Source organism: Carassius auratus, unplaced genomic scaffold, assembly GCF_003368295.1.
Source record: "Carassius auratus strain Wakin unplaced genomic scaffold, ASM336829v1 scaf_tig00026949, whole genome shotgun sequence".
NCBI lineage: Eukaryota > Metazoa > Chordata > Actinopteri > Cypriniformes > Cyprinidae > Carassius > Carassius auratus.
This window is the reverse complement of record NW_020525558.1, coordinates 16,420-38,780: the sequence shown is the minus strand read 5'-3', so window position 1 is coordinate 38,780 and position 22,361 is coordinate 16,420. Positions and strand designations below refer to the sequence as shown.

Here is a 22,361-nt window from a genome sequence, read left to right as displayed (position 1 = left end):
TCTGATCTGGAGTCAGACGCGCTACCGTTGCGTCACAAGGACTTAAAAAGCAGGTTATTGCTTCCTTTGCCTGGCCGTTGATGCATTCACCCCAATAAGGAGCCTACTTTTCCCAATAACCTCAAGAGGTACGGATGTCTGATTTTCTTGGAAACTTTTCGTGCCTTACGATTTTTCCATCCTTCTATAGCTCAGCTGGTAGAGCGAAGGACTGAAGATGAGTTGTTGGGTATCCTTAGGTCGCTGGTTCGATTGCGGCTACAAGGAGTGTGATTTTAAATTCAGAGCAAATATTTTCACATTTCCTTTAGACCTCGTATTGGCAGTTAAAAAAACCAATGGGTCAAGATCCAAATATATCACCTTACAGAGTGGAAGGAGCGTTTGTCATATTAGAGGCTTCTTTTTTACACGCTTCAATAATTATGAAAACACTTGACGTTGGACTTCATACTTTTAATGTAAAGAAGAGACAGCTTGACCCCGACGTGATTTGAACACGCAACCTTCTGATCTGGAGTCAGACGCGCTACCGTTGCGCCACGAGGTCTTAAAAAACAGGTTATTGCTTCCTTTGCATGGCCGTTGACGCATTCACCACAAAAATGGAGCCTATTGTTTTCAATAACCTCGAGAGGTACGGATGTCTGATTTTCTTGGAAACTTTTCGTGCCTTACGCTTTTTCCATCCTTCGATAGCTCAGCTGGTAGAGCGGAGGACTGTAGATGAGTTGTTGGGTATCCTTAGGTCGCTGGTTCAATTCCGGCTCGAAGGAGTGTGATTTTAAATTCAGATCAAATATTTTCACATTTCCTTTAGACTTCATATTGGCAGTTAAAAAAAGCCAATGGGTCAAGATCCAAATATATCACTTTACAGAGTGGAAGGAGTGTTTGTCATATTAGAGGCTTCTTTTTTACAAGCTTCAATAATTATGAAAACACTTGACGTTGGACTTCATACTTTTAATGTAAAGAAGAGACAGCTTGACCCCGACGTGATTTGAACACACAACCTTCTGATCTGGAGTCAGACGCGCTACCGTTGCGCCACGAGGTCTTAAAAAACAGGTTATTGCTTCCTTTGCATGGCCGTTGACGCATTCACCACAAAAATGGAGCCTATTTTTCTCAATAACCTCGAGAGGTACGGATGTCTGATTTTCTTGGAAACTTTTCGTGCCTTACGCTTTTTCCATCCTTCGATAGCTCAGCTGGTAGAGCGGAGGACTGTAGATGAGTTGTTGGGTATCCTTAGGTCGCTGGTTCAATTCCGGCTCGAAGGAGTGTGATTTTAAATTCAGATCAAATATTTTCACATTTCCTTTAGACTTCATATTGGCAGTTAAAAAAAGCCAATGGGTCAAGATCCAAATATATCACTTTACAGAGTGGAAGGAGTGTTTGTCATATTGGAGGCTTCTTTTTTACAAGCTTCAATAATTATGAAAACAAAGCTGGATGAAAACACTTGACGTTGGACTTCATACTTTTAATGTAAAGAAGAGACGGCTTGACCCCGACGTGATTTGAACACGCAACCTTCTGATCTGGAGTCAGACGCGTTACCATTGCGCCACGAGGTCTTAAAAAACAGGTTATTGCTTCCTTTGCATCGCCGTTGACGCATTCACCACAAAAATGGAGCCTATTTTTCTCAATAACCTCGAGAGGTACGGATGTCTGATTTTCTTGGAAACTTTTCGTGCCTTATGCTTTTTCCGTCCTTCGATAGCTCAGCTGGTAGAGCGGAGGACTGTAGATGAGTTGTTGGGAATCCTTAGGTCGCTGGTTCAATTCCGGCTCGAAGGAGTGTGATTTTAAATTCAGATCAAATATTTTCGAATTTCCTTTAGACTTCGTATTGGCAGTTAAAAAAAGCCAATGGGTCAAGATCCAAATATATCACTTTACAGAGTGGAAGGAGTGTTTGTCATGTTAGAGGCTTCTTTTTTACAAGCTTCAATAATTATGAAAACAAAGCTGGATGAAAACACTTGACGTTGGACTTCATACTTTTAATGTAAAGAAGAGATGGCTTGACCCCAACGTGATTTGAACACGCAACCTTCTGATCTGGAGTCAGACGCGCTACCGTTGCGTCACAAGGACTTAAAAAGCAGGTTATTGCTTCCTTTGCCTGGCCGTTGATGCATTCACCCCAATAAGGAGCCTACTTTTCCCAATAACCTCAAGAGGTACGGATGTCTGATTTTCTTGGAAACTTTTCGTGCCTTACGATTTTTCCATCCTTCTATAGCTCAGCTGGTAGAGCGAAGGACTGAAGATGAGTTGTTGGGTATCCTTAGGTCGCTGGTTCGATTGCGGCTACAAGGAGTGTGATTTTAAATTCAGAGCAAATATTTTCACATTTCCTTTAGACCTCGTATTGGCAGTTAAAAAAACCAATGGGTCAAGATCCAAATATATCACCTTACAGAGTGGAAGGAGCGTTTGTCATATTAGAGGCTTCTTTTTTACACGCTTCAATAATTATGAAAACACTTGACGTTGGACTTCATACTTTTAATGTAAAGAAGAGACAGCTTGACCCCGACGTGATTTGAACACGCAACCTTCTGATCTGGAGTCAGACGCGCTACCGTTGCGCCACGAGGTCTTAAAAAACAGGTTATTGCTTCCTTTGCATGGCCGTTGACGCATTCACCACAAAAATGGAGCCTATTGTTTTCAATAACCTCGAGAGGTACGGATGTCTGATTTTCTTGGAAACTTTTCGTGCCTTACGCTTTTTCCATCCTTCGATAGCTCAGCTGGTAGAGCGGAGGACTGTAGATGAGTTGTTGGGTATCCTTAGGTCGCTGGTTCAATTCCGGCTCGAAGGAGTGTGATTTTAAATTCAGATCAAATATTTTCACATTTCCTTTAGACTTCATATTGGCAGTTAAAAAAAGCCAATGGGTCAAGATCCAAATATATCACTTTACAGAGTGGAAGGAGTGTTTGTCATATTAGAGGCTTCTTTTTTACAAGCTTCAATAATTATGAAAACACTTGACGTTGGACTTCATACTTTTAATGTAAAGAAGAGACAGCTTGACCCCGACGTGATTTGAACACACAACCTTCTGATCTGGAGTCAGACGCGCTACCGTTGCGCCACGAGGTCTTAAAAAACAGGTTATTGCTTCCTTTGCATGGCCGTTGACGCATTCACCACAAAAATGGAGCCTATTTTTCTCAATAACCTCGAGAGGTACGGATGTCTGATTTTCTTGGAAACTTTTCGTGCCTTACGCTTTTTCCATCCTTCGATAGCTCAGCTGGTAGAGCGGAGGACTGTAGATGAGTTGTTGGGTATCCTTAGGTCGCTGGTTCAATTCCGGCTCGAAGGAGTGTGATTTTAAATTCAGATCAAATATTTTCACATTTCCTTTAGACTTCATATTGGCAGTTAAAAAAAGCCAATGGGTCAAGATCCAAATATATCACTTTACAGAGTGGAAGGAGTGTTTGTCATATTGGAGGCTTCTTTTTTACAAGCTTCAATAATTATGAAAACAAAGCTGGATGAAAACACTTGACGTTGGACTTCATACTTTTAATGTAAAGAAGAGACGGCTTGACCCCGACGTGATTTGAACACGCAACCTTCTGATCTGGAGTCAGACGCGTTACCATTGCGCCACGAGGTCTTAAAAAACAGGTTATTGCTTCCTTTGCATCGCCGTTGACGCATTCACCACAAAAATGGAGCCTATTTTTCTCAATAACCTCGAGAGGTACGGATGTCTGATTTTCTTGGAAACTTTTCGTGCCTTATGCTTTTTCCGTCCTTCGATAGCTCAGCTGGTAGAGCGGAGGACTGTAGATGAGTTGTTGGGAATCCTTAGGTCGCTGGTTCAATTCCGGCTCGAAGGAGTGTGATTTTAAATTCAGATCAAATATTTTCGAATTTCCTTTAGACTTCGTATTGGCAGTTAAAAAAAGCCAATGGGTCAAGATCCAAATATATCACTTTACAGAGTGGAAGGAGTGTTTGTCATGTTAGAGGCTTCTTTTTTACAAGCTTCAATAATTATGAAAACAAAGCTGGATGAAAACACTTGACGTTGGACTTCATACTTTTAATGTAAAGAAGAGATGGCTTGACCCCAACGTGATTTGAACACGCAACCTTCTGATCTGGAGTCAGACGCGCTACCGTTGCGTCCCAAGGACTTAAAAAGCAGGTTATTGCTTCCTTTGCCTGGCCGTTGATGCATTCACCCCAATAAGGAGCCTACTTTTCCCAATAACCTCAAGAGGTACGGATGTCTGATTTTCTTAAAAACTTTTCGTGCCTTACGATTTTTCCATCCTTCTATAGCTCAGCTGGTAGAGCGAAGGACTGAAGATGAGTTGTTGGGTATCCTTAGGTCGCTGGTTCGATTGCGGCTCCAAGGAGTGTGATTTTAAATTCAGAGCAAATATTTTCACATTTCCTTTAGACCTCGTATTGGCAGTTAAAAAAACCAATGGGTCAAGATCCAAATATATCACCTTACAGAGTGGAAGGAGCGTTTGTCATATTAGAGGCTTCTTTTTTACACGCTTCAATAATTATGAAAACACTTGACGTTGGACTTCATACTTTTACAGTTTTTTTCAATCGCTAACAAGCGTTTAACCATACTTCAGATACTTTTTCTAAACTCTTAACACAGACTCACACCTACAAAACACAATTGGCCAAATGGATAATTTCCTTCTCAAAAACACATTTTGTTAAATACATACTAAATCTTCATTTCAAAATAGAACACATCTTTCTCTGCACACACCAACTTTACCAAAACACTGGAAATCTGACTCAAAATTAAATTATTCTGTCAAAGAATAACACTTGTTTTCACCTCAAAAGGTACATGCAGTCAATCAAAGTACACCAGGTTTCAAAATACTGGCTATTGTTGACATTACAAAAACTGCATAGACTTTTCAGTCTCAGTTTTACAGGTATTTGCATGCAGAACATGCAATTCACTGTTTTACACTAAATTTCTTGGTTAGGAACAGCATGTCCAAATGTACAGTAATGTTCACATTCAAGCATTCCAGTAAAAAGCTATTTTTTTCCTTTACTGTTTACTGCAGGAGGTACAGTAGAAACACGGTATGATAGAACAGAAAAGGTTTGACAGTATTGCTTACAGTAAACAAAATATCCATAAAACACATAAGAGCATTCTGAACAAAAAAACAACAACAGCAAAAAAAGGGGGGGGGGGTAAAATGAAAAAAATCTCTCACTGCTCCTCTCACTGCTCCTCTCACTGCTCCTGCTCCTCTCACTGCTCCTGCTCCTCTCACTGCTCCTGCTCTTCTCACTGCATCTCTCACTGCTCCTGCTCCTCTCACTGCATCTCTCACTGCTCCTCTCACTGCACCTCTCACTGCTCCTGCTCCTCTCACTGCTCCTCTCACTGCTCCTCTCACTTTTCCTGCTCTTCTCACTGCATCTCTCACTGCTCCTGCTCCTCTCACTGCTCCTCTCACTGCTCCTCTCACTTTTCCTGCTCTTCTCACTGCATCTCTCACTGCTCCTGCACCTCTCACTGCTCCTGCTCCTCTCACTGCATCTCTCACTGCTCCTGCACCTCTCACTGCTCCTACTCCTCTCACTGCTCCTCTCACTGCATCTCTCACTGCTCCTGCTCCTCTCACTGCTCCTGCATCTCTCAATCTCTCACTGCTCCTCTCACTGCTCCTCTCACTGCTCCTCTCACTGCATCTCTCACTGCTCCTGCTCCTCTCACTGCATCTCTCACTGCTCCTCTCACTGCATCTCTCACTGCTCCTGCTCCTCTCACTGCTCCTGCATCTCTCAATCTCTCACTGCTCCTCTCACTGCTCCTCTCACTGCTCATCTCACTGCATCTCTCACTGCTCCTGCTCCTCTCACTGCATCTCTCACTGCTCCTCTCACTGCACCTCTCACTGCTCCTGCTCCTCTCACTGCTCCTCTCACTGCTCCTCTCACTTTTCCTGCTCCTCTCACTGCACCTCTCACTGCTCCTGCTCCTCTCACTGCTCCTCTCACTTTTCCTGCTCTTCTCACTGCACCTCTCACTGCTCCTGCTCCTCTCACTGCTCCTCTCACTGCTCCTCTCACTTTTCCTGCTCTTCTCACTGCACCTCTCACTGCTCCTCTCACTTTTCCTGCTCCTCTCACTGCACCTCTCACTGCTCCTGCTCCTCTCACTGCTCCTCTCACTTTTCCTGCTCTTCTCACTGCACCTCTCACTGCTCCTGCTCCTCTCACTGCTCCTCTCACTGCTCCTCTCACTTTTCCTGCTCCTCTCACTGCACCTCTCACTGCTCCTGCTCCTCTCACTGCTCCTCTCACTGCTCCTCTCACTTTTCCTGCTCTTCTCACTGCATCTCTCACTGCTCCTGCACCTCTCACTGCTCCTGCTCCTCTCACTGCATCTCTCACTGCTCCTGCACCTCTCACTGCTCCTACTCCTCTCACTGCTCCTCTCACTGCATCTCTCACTGCTCCTGCTCCTCTCACTGCTCCTGCATCTCTCAATCTCTCACTGCTCCTCTCACTGCTCCTCTCACTGCTCATCTCACTGCATCTCTCACTGCTCCTGCTCTTCTCCCTGGGCCCCATGCTCTTACTCTTCCTCGTCCATACATTACAGTGTTTGTCTTTTCTGTTTCCAAAAATATCACTCTTCAAAGTCCTCCCTTTATTGTATAAGTGTCAATGTAATAGAAAAAAATAACCCCTGCCATTGAGTCTAAGCCAGATTGGAATCAGCTGTGGTTGGCCCAATTTACACAACATAAATCAGCTAAGATATATTGTTTTTGAACTGATATCATTGCAGAAGCAGAGGTTTTTATACTGTATCTAAGGTTTGGAACATTGTTTTTGATATTGTGGGATGTTGTGTGTTAACATTTGTAAATACTACCAAAACGATCCATAATTTTGTTGGGAGGTATAGCTTGTCTGTTCAGAAAATGTAAGCATTGTGGAAATGTGTTCAATGAATCCATATTGTGTGAAAACGACATGAAATGTGTGAATGGTATGGCCACAATAGACTGATGCTGTGCTAATTGTGTTTAGAGTTTTGAAAATGTGACAACTGCTTGGACAAATGCTTGTTAGCGACTGAAAAAAACTGTAATGTAAAGAAGAGACAGCTTGACCCCGACGTGATTTGAACACGCAACCTTCTGATCTAGAGTCAGACGCGCTACCGTTGCGCCACGAGGTCTTAAAAAACAGGTTATTGCTTCCTTTGCATGGCCGTTGACGCATTCACCACAAAAATGGAGCCTATTGTTTTCAATAACCTCGAGAGGTACGGATGTCTGATTTTCTTGGAAACTTTTCGTGCCTTACGCTTTTTCCATCCTTCGATAGCTCAGCTGGTAGAGCGAAGGACTGAAGATGAGTTGTTGGGTATCCTTAGGTCGCTGGTTCGATTGCGGCTACAAGGAGTGTGATTTTAAATTCAGATCAAATATTTTCACATTTCCTTTAGACTTCATATTGGCAGTTAAAAAAAGCCAATGGGTCAAGATCCAAATATATCACTTTACAGAGTGGAAGGAGTGTTTGTCATATTAGAGGCTTCTTTTTTACAAGCTTCAATAATTATGAAAACAAAGCTGGATGAAAACACTTGACGTTGGACTTCATACTTTTAATGTAAAGAAGAGATGGCTTGACCCCGACGTGATTTGAACACGCAACCTTCTGATCTGGAGTCAGACGCGCTACCATTGCGCCACGAAGTCTTAAAAAACAGGTTATTGCTTCCTTTGCATGGCTGTTGACGCATTCACCACAAAAAGGAGCCTATTTTTCCCAATAACCTCGAGAGGTACGGATGTCTGAATTTCTTGACACCTTCTGGTGCCTTATGCGTTACATCCTTTGATAGCTTAGCTGGTAGAGCGGAGGACTGTAGATGAGTTGTTGGGTATCCTTAGGTCGCTGGTTCGATTGCGGCTCCAAGGAGTGTGATTTTAAATTCAGAGCAAATATTTTCACATTTCCTATAGACCTCGTATTGGCAGTTAAAAAAGCCAATGGGTCAAGATCCAAATATATCACCTTACAGAGTGGAAAGAGCGTTTGTCATATTAGAGGCTTCTTTTTTACACGCTTCAATATTTATGAAAACACTTGAATTGGACTTCATACGTTTAATGTAAAGAAGAGATGGGTTGACCCCGACGTGATTTGAACACGCAACCTTCTGATCTGGAGTCAGACGCGCTACCGTTGCGCCACGAGGTCTTAAAAAACAGGTTATTGCTTCCTTTGCATGGCCGTTGACGCATTCACCACAAAAAGGAGCCTATTTTTCCCAATAACCTCGAGAGGTACGGACGTCTGAATTTCTTGACACCTTCTGGTGCCTTATGATGAAAACGCTTGACTTTGGACTTCATACTTTTAATGTAAAGAAGAGATGGCTTGACCCCAACGTGATTTGAACATGCAACCTTCTGATCTGGAGTCAGACGCGCTACCGTTGCGTCACAAGGACTTAAAAAGCAGGTTATTGCTTCCTTTGCCTGGCCGTTGATGCATTCACCCCAATAAGGAGCCTACTTTTCCCAATAACCTCAAGAGGTACGGATGTCTGATTTTCTTGGAAACTTTTCGTGCCTTACGATTTTTCCATCCTTCTATAGCTCAGCTGGTAGAGCGAAGGACTGAAGATGAGTTGTTGGGTATCCTTAGGTCGCTGGTTCGATTGAGGCTCCAAGGAGTGTGATTTTAAATTCAGAGCAAATATTTTCACATTTCCTTTAGACCTCGTATTGGCAGTTAAAAAAACCAATGGGTCAAGATCCAAATATATCACCTTACAGAGTGGAAGGAGCGTTTGTCATATTAGAGGCTTCTTTTTTACACGCTTCAATAATTATGAAAACACTTGACGTTGGACTTCATACTTTTAATGTAAAGAAGAGACAGCTTGACCCCGACGTGATTTGAACACGCAACCTTCTGATCTGGAGTCAGACGCGCTACCGTTGCGCCACGAGGTCTTAAAAAACAGGTTATTGCTTCCTTTACATGGCCGTTGACGCATTCACCACAAAAATGGAGCCTATTGTTTTCAATAACCTCGAGAGGTACTGATGTCTGATTTTCTTGGAAACTTTTCGTGCCTTACGCTTTTTCCATCCTTCGATAGCTCATCTGGTAGAGCGGAGGACTGTAGATGAGTTGTTGGGTATCCTTAGGTCGCTGGTTCAATTCGGCTCGAAGGAGTGTGATTTTAAATTCAGATCAAATATTTTCACATTTCCTTTAGACTTCATATTGGCAGTTAAAAAAAGCCAATGGGTCAAGATCCAAATATATCACTTTACAGAGTGGAAGGAGTGTTTGTCATATTAGAGGCTTCTTTTTTACATGCTTCAATATTTATGAAAACACTTGAATTGGACTTCATACGTTTAATGTAAAGAAGAGATGGGTTGACCCCGACGTGATTTGAACACGCAACCTTCTGATCTGGAGTCAGACGCGCTACCGTTGCGCCACGAGGTCTTAAAAAACAGGTTATTGCTTCCTTTGCATGGCTGTTGATGCATTCACCCCAATAAGGAGCCTATTTTTCCCAATAACCTCGAGAGGTACGTATGTCTGAATTTCTTGACACCATCTGGTGCCTTATGCGATACATCCATCGATAGCTCAGCTGGTAGAGCGGAGGACTGTAGATGAGTTGTTGGGTATCCTCAGGTCGCTGGTTCAATTCCGGCTCGAAGGAGTGTGATTTTAAATTCAGATCAAATATTTTCGAATTTCCTTTAGACTTCGTATTGGCAGTTAAAAAAAGCCAATGGGTCAAGATCCAAATATATCACTTTACAGAGTGGAAGGAGTGTTTGTCATGTTAGAGGCTTCTTTTTTACAAGCTTCAATAATTATGAAAACAAAGCTGGATGAAAACACTTGACGTTGGACTTCATACTTTTAATGTAAAGAAGAGATGGCTTGACCCCAACGTGATTTGAACACGCAACCTTCTGATCTGGAGTCAGACGCGCTACCGTTGCGTCACAAGGACTTAAAAAGCAGGTTATTGCTTCCTTTGCCTGGCCGTTGATGCATTCACCCCAATAAGGAGCCTACTTTTCCCAATAACCTCAAGAGGTACGGATGTCTGATTTTCTTGGAAACTTTTCGTGCCTTACGATTTTTCCATCCTTCTATAGCTCAGCTGGTAGAGCGAAGGACTGAAGATGAGTTGTTGGGTATCCTTAGGTCGCTGGTTCGATTGCGGCTACAAGGAGTGTGATTTTAAATTCAGAGCAAATATTTTCACATTTCCTTTAGACCTCGTATTGGCAGTTAAAAAAACCAATGGGTCAAGATCCAAATATATCACCTTACAGAGTGGAAGGAGCGTTTGTCATATTAGAGGCTTCTTTTTTACACGCTTCAATAATTATGAAAACACTTGACGTTGGACTTCATACTTTTAATGTAAAGAAGAGACAGCTTGACCCCGACGTGATTTGAACACGCAACCTTCTGATCTGGAGTCAGACGCGCTACCGTTGCGCCACGAGGTCTTAAAAAACAGGTTATTGCTTCCTTTGCATGGCCGTTGACGCATTCACCACAAAAATGGAGCCTATTGTTTTCAATAACCTCGAGAGGTACGGATGTCTGATTTTCTTGGAAACTTTTCGTGCCTTACGCTTTTTCCATCCTTCGATAGCTCAGCTGGTAGAGCGGAGGACTGTAGATGAGTTGTTGGGTATCCTTAGGTCGCTGGTTCAATTCCGGCTCGAAGGAGTGTGATTTTAAATTCAGATCAAATATTTTCACATTTCCTTTAGACTTCATATTGGCAGTTAAAAAAAGCCAATGGGTCAAGATCCAAATATATCACTTTACAGAGTGGAAGGAGTGTTTGTCATATTAGAGGCTTCTTTTTTACAAGCTTCAATAATTATGAAAACACTTGACGTTGGACTTCATACTTTTAATGTAAAGAAGAGACAGCTTGACCCCGACGTGATTTGAACACACAACCTTCTGATCTGGAGTCAGACGCGCTACCGTTGCGCCACGAGGTCTTAAAAAACAGGTTATTGCTTCCTTTGCATGGCCGTTGACGCATTCACCACAAAAATGGAGCCTATTTTTCTCAATAACCTCGAGAGGTACGGATGTCTGATTTTCTTGGAAACTTTTCGTGCCTTACGCTTTTTCCATCCTTCGATAGCTCAGCTGGTAGAGCGGAGGACTGTAGATGAGTTGTTGGGTATCCTTAGGTCGCTGGTTCAATTCCGGCTCGAAGGAGTGTGATTTTAAATTCAGATCAAATATTTTCACATTTCCTTTAGACTTCATATTGGCAGTTAAAAAAAGCCAATGGGTCAAGATCCAAATATATCACTTTACAGAGTGGAAGGAGTGTTTGTCATATTGGAGGCTTCTTTTTTACAAGCTTCAATAATTATGAAAACAAAGCTGGATGAAAACACTTGACGTTGGACTTCATACTTTTAATGTAAAGAAGAGACGGCTTGACCCCGACGTGATTTGAACACGCAACCTTCTGATCTGGAGTCAGACGCGTTACCATTGCGCCACGAGGTCTTAAAAAACAGGTTATTGCTTCCTTTGCATCGCCGTTGACGCATTCACCACAAAAATGGAGCCTATTTTTCTCAATAACCTCGAGAGGTACGGATGTCTGATTTTCTTGGAAACTTTTCGTGCCTTATGCTTTTTCCGTCCTTCGATAGCTCAGCTGGTAGAGCGGAGGACTGTAGATGAGTTGTTGGGAATCCTTAGGTCGCTGGTTCAATTCCGGCTCGAAGGAGTGTGATTTTAAATTCAGATCAAATATTTTCGAATTTCCTTTAGACTTCGTATTGGCAGTTAAAAAAAGCCAATGGGTCAAGATCCAAATATATCACTTTACAGAGTGGAAGGAGTGTTTGTCATGTTAGAGGCTTCTTTTTTACAAGCTTCAATAATTATGAAAACAAAGCTGGATGAAAACACTTGACGTTGGACTTCATACTTTTAATGTAAAGAAGAGATGGCTTGACCCCAACGTGATTTGAACACGCAACCTTCTGATCTGGAGTCAGACGCGCTACCGTTGCGTCACAAGGACTTAAAAAGCAGGTTATTGCTTCCTTTGCCTGGCCGTTGATGCATTCACCCCAATAAGGAGCCTACTTTTCCCAATAACCTCAAGAGGTACGGATGTCTGATTTTCTTGGAAACTTTTCGTGCCTTACGATTTTTCCATCCTTCTATAGCTCAGCTGGTAGAGCGAAGGACTGAAGATGAGTTGTTGGGTATCCTTAGGTCGCTGGTTCGATTGCGGCTACAAGGAGTGTGATTTTAAATTCAGAGCAAATATTTTCACATTTCCTTTAGACCTCGTATTGGCAGTTAAAAAAACCAATGGGTCAAGATCCAAATATATCACCTTACAGAGTGGAAGGAGCGTTTGTCATATTAGAGGCTTCTTTTTTACACGCTTCAATAATTATGAAAACACTTGACGTTGGACTTCATACTTTTAATGTAAAGAAGAGACAGCTTGACCCCGACGTGATTTGAACACGCAACCTTCTGATCTGGAGTCAGACGCGCTACCGTTGCGCCACGAGGTCTTAAAAAACAGGTTATTGCTTCCTTTGCATGGCCGTTGACGCATTCACCACAAAAATGGAGCCTATTGTTTTCAATAACCTCGAGAGGTACGGATGTCTGATTTTCTTGGAAACTTTTCGTGCCTTACGCTTTTTCCATCCTTCGATAGCTCAGCTGGTAGAGCGGAGGACTGTAGATGAGTTGTTGGGTATCCTTAGGTCGCTGGTTCAATTCCGGCTCGAAGGAGTGTGATTTTAAATTCAGATCAAATATTTTCACATTTCCTTTAGACTTCATATTGGCAGTTAAAAAAAGCCAATGGGTCAAGATCCAAATATATCACTTTACAGAGTGGAAGGAGTGTTTGTCATATTAGAGGCTTCTTTTTTACAAGCTTCAATAATTATGAAAACACTTGACGTTGGACTTCATACTTTTAATGTAAAGAAGAGACAGCTTGACCCCGACGTGATTTGAACACACAACCTTCTGATCTGGAGTCAGACGCGCTACCGTTGCGCCACGAGGTCTTAAAAAACAGGTTATTGCTTCCTTTGCATGGCCGTTGACGCATTCACCACAAAAATGGAGCCTATTTTTCTCAATAACCTCGAGAGGTACGGATGTCTGATTTTCTTGGAAACTTTTCGTGCCTTACGCTTTTTCCATCCTTCGATAGCTCAGCTGGTAGAGCGGAGGACTGTAGATGAGTTGTTGGGTATCCTTAGGTCGCTGGTTCAATTCCGGCTCGAAGGAGTGTGATTTTAAATTCAGATCAAATATTTTCACATTTCCTTTAGACTTCATATTGGCAGTTAAAAAAAGCCAATGGGTCAAGATCCAAATATATCACTTTACAGAGTGGAAGGAGTGTTTGTCATATTGGAGGCTTCTTTTTTACAAGCTTCAATAATTATGAAAACAAAGCTGGATGAAAACACTTGACGTTGGACTTCATACTTTTAATGTAAAGAAGAGACGGCTTGACCCCGACGTGATTTGAACACGCAACCTTCTGATCTGGAGTCAGACGCGTTACCATTGCGCCACGAGGTCTTAAAAAACAGGTTATTGCTTCCTTTGCATCGCCGTTGACGCATTCACCACAAAAATGGAGCCTATTTTTCTCAATAACCTCGAGAGGTACGGATGTCTGATTTTCTTGGAAACTTTTCGTGCCTTATGCTTTTTCCGTCCTTCGATAGCTCAGCTGGTAGAGCGGAGGACTGTAGATGAGTTGTTGGGAATCCTTAGGTCGCTGGTTCAATTCCGGCTCGAAGGAGTGTGATTTTAAATTCAGATCAAATATTTTCGAATTTCCTTTAGACTTCGTATTGGCAGTTAAAAAAAGCCAATGGGTCAAGATCCAAATATATCACTTTACAGAGTGGAAGGAGTGTTTGTCATGTTAGAGGCTTCTTTTTTACAAGCTTCAATAATTATGAAAACAAAGCTGGATGAAAACACTTGACGTTGGACTTCATACTTTTAATGTAAAGAAGAGATGGCTTGACCCCAACGTGATTTGAACACGCAACCTTCTGATCTGGAGTCAGACGCGCTACCGTTGCGTCCCAAGGACTTAAAAAGCAGGTTATTGCTTCCTTTGCCTGGCCGTTGATGCATTCACCCCAATAAGGAGCCTACTTTTCCCAATAACCTCAAGAGGTACGGATGTCTGATTTTCTTAAAAACTTTTCGTGCCTTACGATTTTTCCATCCTTCTATAGCTCAGCTGGTAGAGCGAAGGACTGAAGATGAGTTGTTGGGTATCCTTAGGTCGCTGGTTCGATTGCGGCTCCAAGGAGTGTGATTTTAAATTCAGAGCAAATATTTTCACATTTCCTTTAGACCTCGTATTGGCAGTTAAAAAAACCAATGGGTCAAGATCCAAATATATCACCTTACAGAGTGGAAGGAGCGTTTGTCATATTAGAGGCTTCTTTTTTACACGCTTCAATAATTATGAAAACACTTGACGTTGGACTTCATACTTTTACAGTTTTTTTCAATCGCTAACAAGCGTTTAACCATACTTCAGATACTTTTTCTAAACTCTTAACACAGACTCACACCTACAAAACACAATTGGCCAAATGGATAATTTCCTTCTCAAAAACACATTTTGTTAAATACATACTAAATCTTCATTTCAAAATAGAACACATCTTTCTCTGCACACACCAACTTTACCAAAACACTGGAAATCTGACTCAAAATTAAATTATTCTGTCAAAGAATAACACTTGTTTTCACCTCAAAAGGTACATGCAGTCAATCAAAGTACACCAGGTTTCAAAATACTGGCTATTGTTGACATTACAAAAACTGCATAGACTTTTCAGTCTCAGTTTTACAGGTATTTGCATGCAGAACATGCAATTCACTGTTTTACACTAAATTTCTTGGTTAGGAACAGCATGTCCAAATGTACAGTAATGTTCACATTCAAGCATTCCAGTAAAAAGCTATTTTTTTCCTTTACTGTTTACTGCAGGAGGTACAGTAGAAACACGGTATGATAGAACAGAAAAGGTTTGACAGTATTGCTTACAGTAAACAAAATATCCATAAAACACATAAGAGCATTCTGAACAAAAAAACAACAACAGCAAAAAAAGGGGGGGGGGGGTAAAATGAAAAAAATCTCTCACTGCTCCTCTCACTGCTCCTCTCACTGCTCCTGCTCCTCTCACTGCTCCTGCTCCTCTCACTGCTCCTGCTCTTCTCACTGCATCTCTCACTGCTCCTGCTCCTCTCACTGCATCTCTCACTGCTCCTCTCACTGCACCTCTCACTGCTCCTGCTCCTCTCACTGCTCCTCTCACTGCTCCTCTCACTTTTCCTGCTCTTCTCACTGCATCTCTCACTGCTCCTGCTCCTCTCACTGCTCCTCTCACTGCTCCTCTCACTTTTCCTGCTCTTCTCACTGCATCTCTCACTGCTCCTGCACCTCTCACTGCTCCTGCTCCTCTCACTGCATCTCTCACTGCTCCTGCACCTCTCACTGCTCCTACTCCTCTCACTGCTCCTCTCACTGCATCTCTCACTGCTCCTGCTCCTCTCACTGCTCCTGCATCTCTCAATCTCTCACTGCTCCTCTCACTGCTCCTCTCACTGCTCCTCTCACTGCATCTCTCACTGCTCCTGCTCCTCTCACTGCATCTCTCACTGCTCCTCTCACTGCATCTCTCACTGCTCCTGCTCCTCTCACTGCTCCTGCATCTCTCAATCTCTCACTGCTCCTCTCACTGCTCCTCTCACTGCTCATCTCACTGCATCTCTCACTGCTCCTGCTCCTCTCACTGCATCTCTCACTGCTCCTCTCACTGCACCTCTCACTGCTCCTGCTCCTCTCACTGCTCCTCTCACTGCTCCTCTCACTTTTCCTGCTCCTCTCACTGCACCTCTCACTGCTCCTGCTCCTCTCACTGCTCCTCTCACTTTTCCTGCTCTTCTCACTGCACCTCTCACTGCTCCTGCTCCTCTCACTGCTCCTCTCACTGCTCCTCTCACTTTTCCTGCTCTTCTCACTGCACCTCTCACTGCTCCTCTCACTTTTCCTGCTCCTCTCACTGCACCTCTCACTGCTCCTGCTCCTCTCACTGCTCCTCTCACTTTTCCTGCTCTTCTCACTGCACCTCTCACTGCTCCTGCTCCTCTCACTGCTCCTCTCACTGCTCCTCTCACTTTTCCTGCTCCTCTCACTGCACCTCTCACTGCTCCTGCTCCTCTCACTGCTCCTCTCACTGCTCCTCTCACTTTTCCTGCTCTTCTCACTGCATCTCTCACTGCTCCTGCACCTCTCACTGCTCCTGCTCCTCTCACTGCATCTCTCACTGCTCCTGCACCTCTCACTGCTCCTACTCCTCTCACTGCTCCTCTCACTGCATCTCTCACTGCTCCTGCTCCTCTCACTGCTCCTGCATCTCTCAATCTCTCACTGCTCCTCTCACTGCTCCTCTCACTGCTCATCTCACTGCATCTCTCACTGCTCCTGCTCTTCTCCCTGGGCCCCATGCTCTTACTCTTCCTCGTCCATACATTACAGTGTTTGTCTTTTCTGTTTCCAAAAATATCACTCTTCAAAGTCCTCCCTTTATTGTATAAGTGTCAATGTAATAGAAAAAAATAACCCCTGCCATTGAGTCTAAGCCAGATTGGAATCAGCTGTGGTTGGCCCAATTTACACAACATAAATCAGCTAAGATATATTGTTTTTGAACTGATATCATTGCAGAAGCAGAGGTTTTTATACTGTATCTAAGGTTTGGAACATTGTTTTTGATATTGTGGGATGTTGTGTGTTAACATTTGTAAATACTACCAAAACGATCCATAATTTTGTTGGGAGGTATAGCTTGTCTGTTCAGAAAATGTAAGCATTGTGGAAATGTGTTCAATGAATCCATATTGTGTGAAAACGACATGAAATGTGTGAATGGTATGGCCACAATAGACTGATGCTGTGCTAATTGTGTTTAGAGTTTTGAAAATGTGACAACTGCTTGGACAAATGCTTGTTAGCGACTGAAAAAAACTGTAATGTAAAGAAGAGACAGCTTGACCCCGACGTGATTTGAACACGCAACCTTCTGATCTAGAGTCAGACGCGCTACCGTTGCGCCACGAGGTCTTAAAAAACAGGTTATTGCTTCCTTTGCATGGCCGTTGACGCATTCACCACAAAAATGGAGCCTATTGTTTTCAATAACCTCGAGAGGTACGGATGTCTGATTTTCTTGGAAACTTTTCGTGCCTTACGCTTTTTCCATCCTTCGATAGCTCAGCTGGTAGAGCGAAGGACTGAAGATGAGTTGTTGGGTATCCTTAGGTCGCTGGTTCGATTGCGGCTACAAGGAGTGTGATTTTAAATTCAGATCAAATATTTTCACATTTCCTTTAGACTTCATATTGGCAGTTAAAAAAAGCCAATGGGTCAAGATCCAAATATATCACTTTACAGAGTGGAAGGAGTGTTTGTCATATTAGAGGCTTCTTTTTTACAAGCTTCAATAATTATGAAAACAAAGCTGGATGAAAACACTTGACGTTGGACTTCATACTTTTAATGTAAAGAAGAGATGGCTTGACCCCGACGTGATTTGAACACGCAACCTTCTGATCTGGAGTCAGATGCGCTACCATTGCGCCACGAAGTCTTAAAAAACAGGTTATTGCTTCCTTTGCATGGCTGTTGACGCATTCACCACAAAAAGGAGCCTATTTTTCCCAATAACCTCGAGAGGTACGGATGTCTGAATTTCTTGACACCTTCTGGTGCCTTATGCGTTACATCCTTTGATAGCTTAGCTGGTAGAGCGGAGGACTGTAGATGAGTTGTTGGGTATCCTTAGGTCGCTGGTTCGATTGCGGCTCCAAGGAGTGTGATTTTAAATTCAGAGCAAATATTTTCACATTTCCTATAGACCTCGTATTGGCAGTTAAAAAAGCCAATGGGTCAAGATCCAAATATATCACCTTACAGAGTGGAAAGAGCGTTTGTCATATTAGAGGCTTCTTTTTTACACGCTTCAATATTTATGAAAACACTTGAATTGGACTTCATACGTTTAATGTAAAGAAGAGATGGGTTGACCCCGACGTGATTTGAACACGCAACCTTCTGATCTGGAGTCAGACGCGCTACCGTTGCGCCACGAGGTCTTAAAAAACAGGTTATTGCTTCCTTTGCATGGCCGTTGACGCATTCACCACAAAAAGGAGCCTATTTTTCCCAATAACCTCGAGAGGTACGGACGTCTGAATTTCTTGACACCTTCTGGTGCCTTATGATGAAAACGCTTGACTTTGGACTTCATACTTTTAATGTAAAGAAGAGATGGCTTGACCCCAACGTGATTTGAACATGCAACCTTCTGATCTGGAGTCAGACGCGCTACCGTTGCGTCACAAGGACTTAAAAAGCAGGTTATTGCTTCCTTTGCCTGGCCGTTGATGCATTCACCCCAATAAGGAGCCTACTTTTCCCAATAACCTCAAGAGGTACGGATGTCTGATTTTCTTGGAAACTTTTCGTGCCTTACGATTTTTCCATCCTTCTATAGCTCAGCTGGTAGAGCGAAGGACTGAAGATGAGTTGTTGGGTATCCTTAGGTCGCTGGTTCGATTGAGGCTCCAAGGAGTGTGATTTTAAATTCAGAGCAAATATTTTCACATTTCCTTTAGACCTCGTATTGGCAGTTAAAAAAACCAATGGGTCAAGATCCAAATATATCACCTTACAGAGTGGAAGGAGCGTTTGTCATATTAGAGGCTTCTTTTTTACACGCTTCAATAATTATGAAAACACTTGACGTTGGACTTCATACTTTTAATGTAAAGAAGAGACAGCTTGACCCCGACGTGATTTGAACACGCAACCTTCTGATCTGGAGTCAGACGCGCTACCGTTGCGCCACGAGGTCTTAAAAAACAGGTTATTGCTTCCTTTACATGGCCGTTGACGCATTCACCACAAAAATGGAGCCTATTGTTTTCAATAACCTCGAGAGGTACTGATGTCTGATTTTCTTGGAAACTTTTCGTGCCTTACGCTTTTTCCATCCTTCGATAGCTCATCTGGTAGAGCGGAGGACTGTAGATGAGTTGTTGGGTATCCTTAGGTCGCTGGTTCAATTCGGCTCGAAGGAGTGTGATTTTAAATTCAGATCAAATATTTTCACATTTCCTTTAGACTTCATATTGGCAGTTAAAAAAAGCCAATGGGTCAAGATCCAAATATATCACTTTACAGAGTGGAAGGAGTGTTTGTCATATTAGAGGCTTCTTTTTTACAAGCTTCAATAATTATGAAAACAAAGCTGGATGAAAACACTTGACGTTGGACTTCATACTTTTAATGTAAAGAAGAGATGGCTTGACCCCGACGTGATTTGAACACGCAACCTTCTGATCTGGAGTCAGACGCGCTACCATTGCGCCACTAAGTCTTAAAAAACAGGTTATTGCTTCCTTTGCATCGCTGTTGACGCATTCACCACAAAAAGGAGCCTACTTTTCCCAATAACCTCGAGAGGTACGGATGTCTGAATTTCTTGACACCTTCTGGTGCCTTATGCGTTACATCCTTCGATAGCTCAGCTGGTAGAGCGGAGCACTGTAGATGAGTTGTTGGGTATCCTTAGGTCGCTGGTTCGATTGCGGCTCCAAGGAGTGTGATTTTAAATTCAGAGCAAATATTTTCACATTTCCTATAGACCTCGTATTGGCAGTTAAAAAAGCCAATGGTTCAAGATCCAAATATATCACCTTACAGAGTGGAAAGAGCGTTTGTCCTATTAGAGGCTTCTTTTTTACACGCTTCAATATTTATGAAAACACTTGAATTGGACTTCATACGTTTAATGTAAAGAAGAGATGGGTTGACCCCGACGTGATTTGAACACGCAACCTTCTGATCTGGAGTCAGACGCGCTACCGTTGCGCCACGAGGTCTTAAAAAACAGGTTATTGCTTTCTTTGCATGGCCGTTGACGCATTCACCACAAAAAGGAGCCTATTTTTCCCAATAACCTCGAGAGGTACGGACGTCTGAATTTCTTGACACCTTCTGGTGCCTTATGATGAAAACGCTTGACTTTGGACTTCATACTTTTAATGTAAAGAAGAGATTGCTTGTCCCCGACGTGATTTGAAAACCCAACCTTCTGATCTGGAGTAAGACGCGCTACCGTTGCGCCACAAGGTCTTAAAAAACAGGTTATTGCTTCCTTTCCATGGCCGTTGATGCATTCACCCCAATAAGGAGCCTATTTTTCCCAATAACCTCGAGAGGTACGTATGTCTGAATTTCTTGACACCATCTGGTGCCTTATGCGTTACATCCTTCGATAGCTCAGCTGGTAGAGCGGAGGACTGTAGATGAGTTGTTGGGTATCCTTAGGTCGCTGGTTCAATTCCGGCTCGAAGGAGTGTGATTTTAAGTTCAGATCAAATATTTTCACATTTCCTTTAGACTTCGTATTGGCAGTTAAAAAAAATTAAATGGGTCAAGATTCAAATATATCACTTTACAGAGTGGAAGGAGTGTTTGTCATATTAGAGGCTTCTTTTTTACAAGCTTCAATAATTATGAAAACAAAGCTGGATGAAAACACTTGACGTTGGACTTCATACTTTTAATGTAAAGAAGAGACGGCTTGACCCCGACGTGATTTGAACACACAACCTTCTGATCTGGAGTCAGACGCGCTACCGTTGCGCCACGAGGTCTTAAAAAACAGGTTATTGCTTCCTTTGCATGGCCGTTGACGCATTCACCACAAAAATGGAGCCTATTTTTCTCAATAACCTCGAGAGGTACGGATGTCTGATTTTCTTGGAAACTTTTCGTGCCTTACGCTTTTTCCATCCTTCGATAGCTCAGCTGGTAGAGCGGAGGACTGTAGATGAGTTGTTGGGTATCCTTAGGTCGCTGGTTCAATTCCGGCTCGAAGGAGTGTGATTTTAAATTCAGATCAAATATTTTCACATTTCCTTTAGACTTCATATTGGCAGTTAAAAAAAGCCAATGGGTCAAGATCCAAATATATCACTTTACAGAGTGGAAGGAGTGTTTGTCATATTGGAGGCTTCTTTTTTACAAGCTTCAATAATTATGAAAACAAAGCTGGATGAAAACACTTGACGTTGGACTTCATACTTTTAATGTAAAGAAGAGACGGCTTGACCCCGACGTGATTTGAACACGCAACCTTCTGATCTGGAGTCAGACGCGTTACCATTGCGCCACGAGGTCTTAAAAAACAGGTTATTGCTTCCTTTGCATCGCCGTTGACGCATTCACCACAAAAATGGAGCCTATTTTTCTCAATAACCTCGAGAGGTACGGATGTCTGATTTTCTTGGAAACTTTTCGTGCCTTATGCTTTTTCCGTCCTTCGATAGCTCAGCTGGTAGAGCGGAGGACTGTAGATGAGTTGTTGGGAATCCTTAGGTCGCTGGTTCAATTCCGGCTCGAAGGAGTGTGATTTTAAATTCAGATCAAATATTTTCGAATTTCCTTTAGACTTCGTATTGGCAGTTAAAAAAAGCCAATGGGTCAAGATCCAAATATATCACTTTACAGAGTGGAAGGAGTGTTTGTCATGTTAGAGGCTTCTTTTTTACAAGCTTCAATAATTATGAAAACAAAGCTGGATGAAAACACTTGACGTTGGACTTCATACTTTTAATGTAAAGAAGAGATGGCTTGACCCCAACGTGATTTGAACACGCAACCTTCTGATCTGGAGTCAGACGCGCTACCGTTGCGTCCCAAGGACTTAAAAAGCAGGTTATTGCTTCCTTTGCCTGGCCGTTGATGCATTCACCCCAATAAGGAGCCTACTTTTCCCAATAACCTCAAGAGGTACGGATGTCTGATTTTCTTAAAAACTTTTCGTGCCTTACGATTTTTCCATCCTTCTATAGCTCAGCTGGTAGAGCGAAGGACTGAAGATGAGTTGTTGGGTATCCTTAGGTCGCTGGTTCGATTGCGGCTCCAAGGAGTGTGATTTTAAATTCAGAGCAAATATTTTCACATTTCCTTTAGACCTCGTATTGGCAGTTAAAAAAACCAATGGGTCAAGATCCAAATATATCACCTTACAGAGTGGAAGGAGCGTTTGTCATATTAGAGGCTTCTTTTTTACACGCTTCAATAATTATGAAAACACTTGACGTTGGACTTCATACTTTTACAGTTTTTTTCAATCGCTAACAAGCGTTTAACCATACTTCA

General features: G+C 42.6%; 42 non-coding genes across 42 annotated transcripts; 19 read left to right on the top strand and 23 right to left on the bottom strand.

The window, feature by feature from the left end:
* Window positions 1-180: 180 nt before the first annotated feature.
* On the top strand, window positions 181-267 carry trnaf-gaa (transfer RNA phenylalanine (anticodon GAA)). Its single transcript is given in 2 exon segments — window positions 181-217; window positions 232-267. It is a non-coding gene; the product is annotated as a tRNA-Phe (tRNA).
* A 211-nt stretch (window positions 268-478) lies between these two features.
* On the bottom strand, window positions 479-550 carry trnaw-cca (transfer RNA tryptophan (anticodon CCA)). The gene has a single exon. It is a non-coding gene; the product is annotated as a tRNA-Trp (tRNA).
* A 139-nt stretch (window positions 551-689) lies between these two features.
* trnay-gua (transfer RNA tyrosine (anticodon GUA)) lies at window positions 690-776 on the top strand. Its single transcript is given in 2 exon segments — window positions 690-726; window positions 741-776. It is a non-coding gene; the product is annotated as a tRNA-Tyr (tRNA).
* Window positions 777-988: 212 nt separating this feature from the next.
* On the bottom strand, window positions 989-1,060 carry trnaw-cca (transfer RNA tryptophan (anticodon CCA)). Its single transcript has one exon. It is a non-coding gene; the product is annotated as a tRNA-Trp (tRNA).
* A 139-nt stretch (window positions 1,061-1,199) lies between these two features.
* Window positions 1,200-1,286, top strand: trnay-gua (transfer RNA tyrosine (anticodon GUA)). Its single transcript is given in 2 exon segments — window positions 1,200-1,236; window positions 1,251-1,286. It is a non-coding gene; the product is annotated as a tRNA-Tyr (tRNA).
* Window positions 1,287-1,514: 228 nt separating this feature from the next.
* On the bottom strand, window positions 1,515-1,586 carry trnaw-cca (transfer RNA tryptophan (anticodon CCA)). Its single transcript has one exon. It is a non-coding gene; the product is annotated as a tRNA-Trp (tRNA).
* Window positions 1,587-1,725: 139 nt separating this feature from the next.
* On the top strand, window positions 1,726-1,812 carry trnay-gua (transfer RNA tyrosine (anticodon GUA)). Its single transcript is given in 2 exon segments — window positions 1,726-1,762; window positions 1,777-1,812. It is a non-coding gene; the product is annotated as a tRNA-Tyr (tRNA).
* Window positions 1,813-2,250: 438 nt separating this feature from the next.
* On the top strand, window positions 2,251-2,337 carry trnaf-gaa (transfer RNA phenylalanine (anticodon GAA)). The gene is given in 2 exon segments: window positions 2,251-2,287; window positions 2,302-2,337. It is a non-coding gene; the product is annotated as a tRNA-Phe (tRNA).
* Window positions 2,338-2,548: 211 nt separating this feature from the next.
* On the bottom strand, window positions 2,549-2,620 carry trnaw-cca (transfer RNA tryptophan (anticodon CCA)). Its single transcript has one exon. It is a non-coding gene; the product is annotated as a tRNA-Trp (tRNA).
* A 139-nt stretch (window positions 2,621-2,759) lies between these two features.
* trnay-gua (transfer RNA tyrosine (anticodon GUA)) lies at window positions 2,760-2,846 on the top strand. The gene is given in 2 exon segments: window positions 2,760-2,796; window positions 2,811-2,846. It is a non-coding gene; the product is annotated as a tRNA-Tyr (tRNA).
* Window positions 2,847-3,058: 212 nt separating this feature from the next.
* On the bottom strand, window positions 3,059-3,130 carry trnaw-cca (transfer RNA tryptophan (anticodon CCA)). The gene has a single exon. It is a non-coding gene; the product is annotated as a tRNA-Trp (tRNA).
* Window positions 3,131-3,269: 139 nt separating this feature from the next.
* trnay-gua (transfer RNA tyrosine (anticodon GUA)) lies at window positions 3,270-3,356 on the top strand. Its single transcript is given in 2 exon segments — window positions 3,270-3,306; window positions 3,321-3,356. It is a non-coding gene; the product is annotated as a tRNA-Tyr (tRNA).
* A 228-nt stretch (window positions 3,357-3,584) lies between these two features.
* Window positions 3,585-3,656, bottom strand: trnaw-cca (transfer RNA tryptophan (anticodon CCA)). The gene has a single exon. It is a non-coding gene; the product is annotated as a tRNA-Trp (tRNA).
* Window positions 3,657-3,795: 139 nt separating this feature from the next.
* trnay-gua (transfer RNA tyrosine (anticodon GUA)) lies at window positions 3,796-3,882 on the top strand. Its single transcript is given in 2 exon segments — window positions 3,796-3,832; window positions 3,847-3,882. It is a non-coding gene; the product is annotated as a tRNA-Tyr (tRNA).
* A 3,807-nt stretch (window positions 3,883-7,689) lies between these two features.
* Window positions 7,690-7,761, bottom strand: trnaw-cca (transfer RNA tryptophan (anticodon CCA)). Its single transcript has one exon. It is a non-coding gene; the product is annotated as a tRNA-Trp (tRNA).
* A 433-nt stretch (window positions 7,762-8,194) lies between these two features.
* Window positions 8,195-8,266, bottom strand: trnaw-cca (transfer RNA tryptophan (anticodon CCA)). Its single transcript has one exon. It is a non-coding gene; the product is annotated as a tRNA-Trp (tRNA).
* Window positions 8,267-8,955: 689 nt separating this feature from the next.
* On the bottom strand, window positions 8,956-9,027 carry trnaw-cca (transfer RNA tryptophan (anticodon CCA)). The gene has a single exon. It is a non-coding gene; the product is annotated as a tRNA-Trp (tRNA).
* Window positions 9,028-9,463: 436 nt separating this feature from the next.
* On the bottom strand, window positions 9,464-9,535 carry trnaw-cca (transfer RNA tryptophan (anticodon CCA)). The gene has a single exon. It is a non-coding gene; the product is annotated as a tRNA-Trp (tRNA).
* A 661-nt stretch (window positions 9,536-10,196) lies between these two features.
* On the top strand, window positions 10,197-10,283 carry trnaf-gaa (transfer RNA phenylalanine (anticodon GAA)). The gene is given in 2 exon segments: window positions 10,197-10,233; window positions 10,248-10,283. It is a non-coding gene; the product is annotated as a tRNA-Phe (tRNA).
* A 211-nt stretch (window positions 10,284-10,494) lies between these two features.
* On the bottom strand, window positions 10,495-10,566 carry trnaw-cca (transfer RNA tryptophan (anticodon CCA)). Its single transcript has one exon. It is a non-coding gene; the product is annotated as a tRNA-Trp (tRNA).
* A 139-nt stretch (window positions 10,567-10,705) lies between these two features.
* Window positions 10,706-10,792, top strand: trnay-gua (transfer RNA tyrosine (anticodon GUA)). The gene is given in 2 exon segments: window positions 10,706-10,742; window positions 10,757-10,792. It is a non-coding gene; the product is annotated as a tRNA-Tyr (tRNA).
* Window positions 10,793-11,004: 212 nt separating this feature from the next.
* trnaw-cca (transfer RNA tryptophan (anticodon CCA)) lies at window positions 11,005-11,076 on the bottom strand. The gene has a single exon. It is a non-coding gene; the product is annotated as a tRNA-Trp (tRNA).
* A 139-nt stretch (window positions 11,077-11,215) lies between these two features.
* On the top strand, window positions 11,216-11,302 carry trnay-gua (transfer RNA tyrosine (anticodon GUA)). Its single transcript is given in 2 exon segments — window positions 11,216-11,252; window positions 11,267-11,302. It is a non-coding gene; the product is annotated as a tRNA-Tyr (tRNA).
* Window positions 11,303-11,530: 228 nt separating this feature from the next.
* trnaw-cca (transfer RNA tryptophan (anticodon CCA)) lies at window positions 11,531-11,602 on the bottom strand. The gene has a single exon. It is a non-coding gene; the product is annotated as a tRNA-Trp (tRNA).
* A 139-nt stretch (window positions 11,603-11,741) lies between these two features.
* trnay-gua (transfer RNA tyrosine (anticodon GUA)) lies at window positions 11,742-11,828 on the top strand. Its single transcript is given in 2 exon segments — window positions 11,742-11,778; window positions 11,793-11,828. It is a non-coding gene; the product is annotated as a tRNA-Tyr (tRNA).
* A 438-nt stretch (window positions 11,829-12,266) lies between these two features.
* Window positions 12,267-12,353, top strand: trnaf-gaa (transfer RNA phenylalanine (anticodon GAA)). The gene is given in 2 exon segments: window positions 12,267-12,303; window positions 12,318-12,353. It is a non-coding gene; the product is annotated as a tRNA-Phe (tRNA).
* Window positions 12,354-12,564: 211 nt separating this feature from the next.
* Window positions 12,565-12,636, bottom strand: trnaw-cca (transfer RNA tryptophan (anticodon CCA)). The gene has a single exon. It is a non-coding gene; the product is annotated as a tRNA-Trp (tRNA).
* A 139-nt stretch (window positions 12,637-12,775) lies between these two features.
* Window positions 12,776-12,862, top strand: trnay-gua (transfer RNA tyrosine (anticodon GUA)). Its single transcript is given in 2 exon segments — window positions 12,776-12,812; window positions 12,827-12,862. It is a non-coding gene; the product is annotated as a tRNA-Tyr (tRNA).
* A 212-nt stretch (window positions 12,863-13,074) lies between these two features.
* On the bottom strand, window positions 13,075-13,146 carry trnaw-cca (transfer RNA tryptophan (anticodon CCA)). Its single transcript has one exon. It is a non-coding gene; the product is annotated as a tRNA-Trp (tRNA).
* A 139-nt stretch (window positions 13,147-13,285) lies between these two features.
* Window positions 13,286-13,372, top strand: trnay-gua (transfer RNA tyrosine (anticodon GUA)). The gene is given in 2 exon segments: window positions 13,286-13,322; window positions 13,337-13,372. It is a non-coding gene; the product is annotated as a tRNA-Tyr (tRNA).
* Window positions 13,373-13,600: 228 nt separating this feature from the next.
* Window positions 13,601-13,672, bottom strand: trnaw-cca (transfer RNA tryptophan (anticodon CCA)). The gene has a single exon. It is a non-coding gene; the product is annotated as a tRNA-Trp (tRNA).
* Window positions 13,673-13,811: 139 nt separating this feature from the next.
* On the top strand, window positions 13,812-13,898 carry trnay-gua (transfer RNA tyrosine (anticodon GUA)). The gene is given in 2 exon segments: window positions 13,812-13,848; window positions 13,863-13,898. It is a non-coding gene; the product is annotated as a tRNA-Tyr (tRNA).
* Window positions 13,899-17,706: 3,808 nt separating this feature from the next.
* trnaw-cca (transfer RNA tryptophan (anticodon CCA)) lies at window positions 17,707-17,778 on the bottom strand. Its single transcript has one exon. It is a non-coding gene; the product is annotated as a tRNA-Trp (tRNA).
* A 433-nt stretch (window positions 17,779-18,211) lies between these two features.
* Window positions 18,212-18,283, bottom strand: trnaw-cca (transfer RNA tryptophan (anticodon CCA)). The gene has a single exon. It is a non-coding gene; the product is annotated as a tRNA-Trp (tRNA).
* A 689-nt stretch (window positions 18,284-18,972) lies between these two features.
* On the bottom strand, window positions 18,973-19,044 carry trnaw-cca (transfer RNA tryptophan (anticodon CCA)). Its single transcript has one exon. It is a non-coding gene; the product is annotated as a tRNA-Trp (tRNA).
* A 453-nt stretch (window positions 19,045-19,497) lies between these two features.
* Window positions 19,498-19,569, bottom strand: trnaw-cca (transfer RNA tryptophan (anticodon CCA)). The gene has a single exon. It is a non-coding gene; the product is annotated as a tRNA-Trp (tRNA).
* A 433-nt stretch (window positions 19,570-20,002) lies between these two features.
* trnaw-cca (transfer RNA tryptophan (anticodon CCA)) lies at window positions 20,003-20,074 on the bottom strand. The gene has a single exon. It is a non-coding gene; the product is annotated as a tRNA-Trp (tRNA).
* Window positions 20,075-20,463: 389 nt separating this feature from the next.
* On the top strand, window positions 20,464-20,550 carry trnay-gua (transfer RNA tyrosine (anticodon GUA)). Its single transcript is given in 2 exon segments — window positions 20,464-20,500; window positions 20,515-20,550. It is a non-coding gene; the product is annotated as a tRNA-Tyr (tRNA).
* A 229-nt stretch (window positions 20,551-20,779) lies between these two features.
* Window positions 20,780-20,851, bottom strand: trnaw-cca (transfer RNA tryptophan (anticodon CCA)). The gene has a single exon. It is a non-coding gene; the product is annotated as a tRNA-Trp (tRNA).
* Window positions 20,852-20,990: 139 nt separating this feature from the next.
* On the top strand, window positions 20,991-21,077 carry trnay-gua (transfer RNA tyrosine (anticodon GUA)). Its single transcript is given in 2 exon segments — window positions 20,991-21,027; window positions 21,042-21,077. It is a non-coding gene; the product is annotated as a tRNA-Tyr (tRNA).
* Window positions 21,078-21,305: 228 nt separating this feature from the next.
* trnaw-cca (transfer RNA tryptophan (anticodon CCA)) lies at window positions 21,306-21,377 on the bottom strand. Its single transcript has one exon. It is a non-coding gene; the product is annotated as a tRNA-Trp (tRNA).
* A 139-nt stretch (window positions 21,378-21,516) lies between these two features.
* On the top strand, window positions 21,517-21,603 carry trnay-gua (transfer RNA tyrosine (anticodon GUA)). The gene is given in 2 exon segments: window positions 21,517-21,553; window positions 21,568-21,603. It is a non-coding gene; the product is annotated as a tRNA-Tyr (tRNA).
* The last annotated feature ends 758 nt before the right edge of the window (window positions 21,604-22,361 follow it).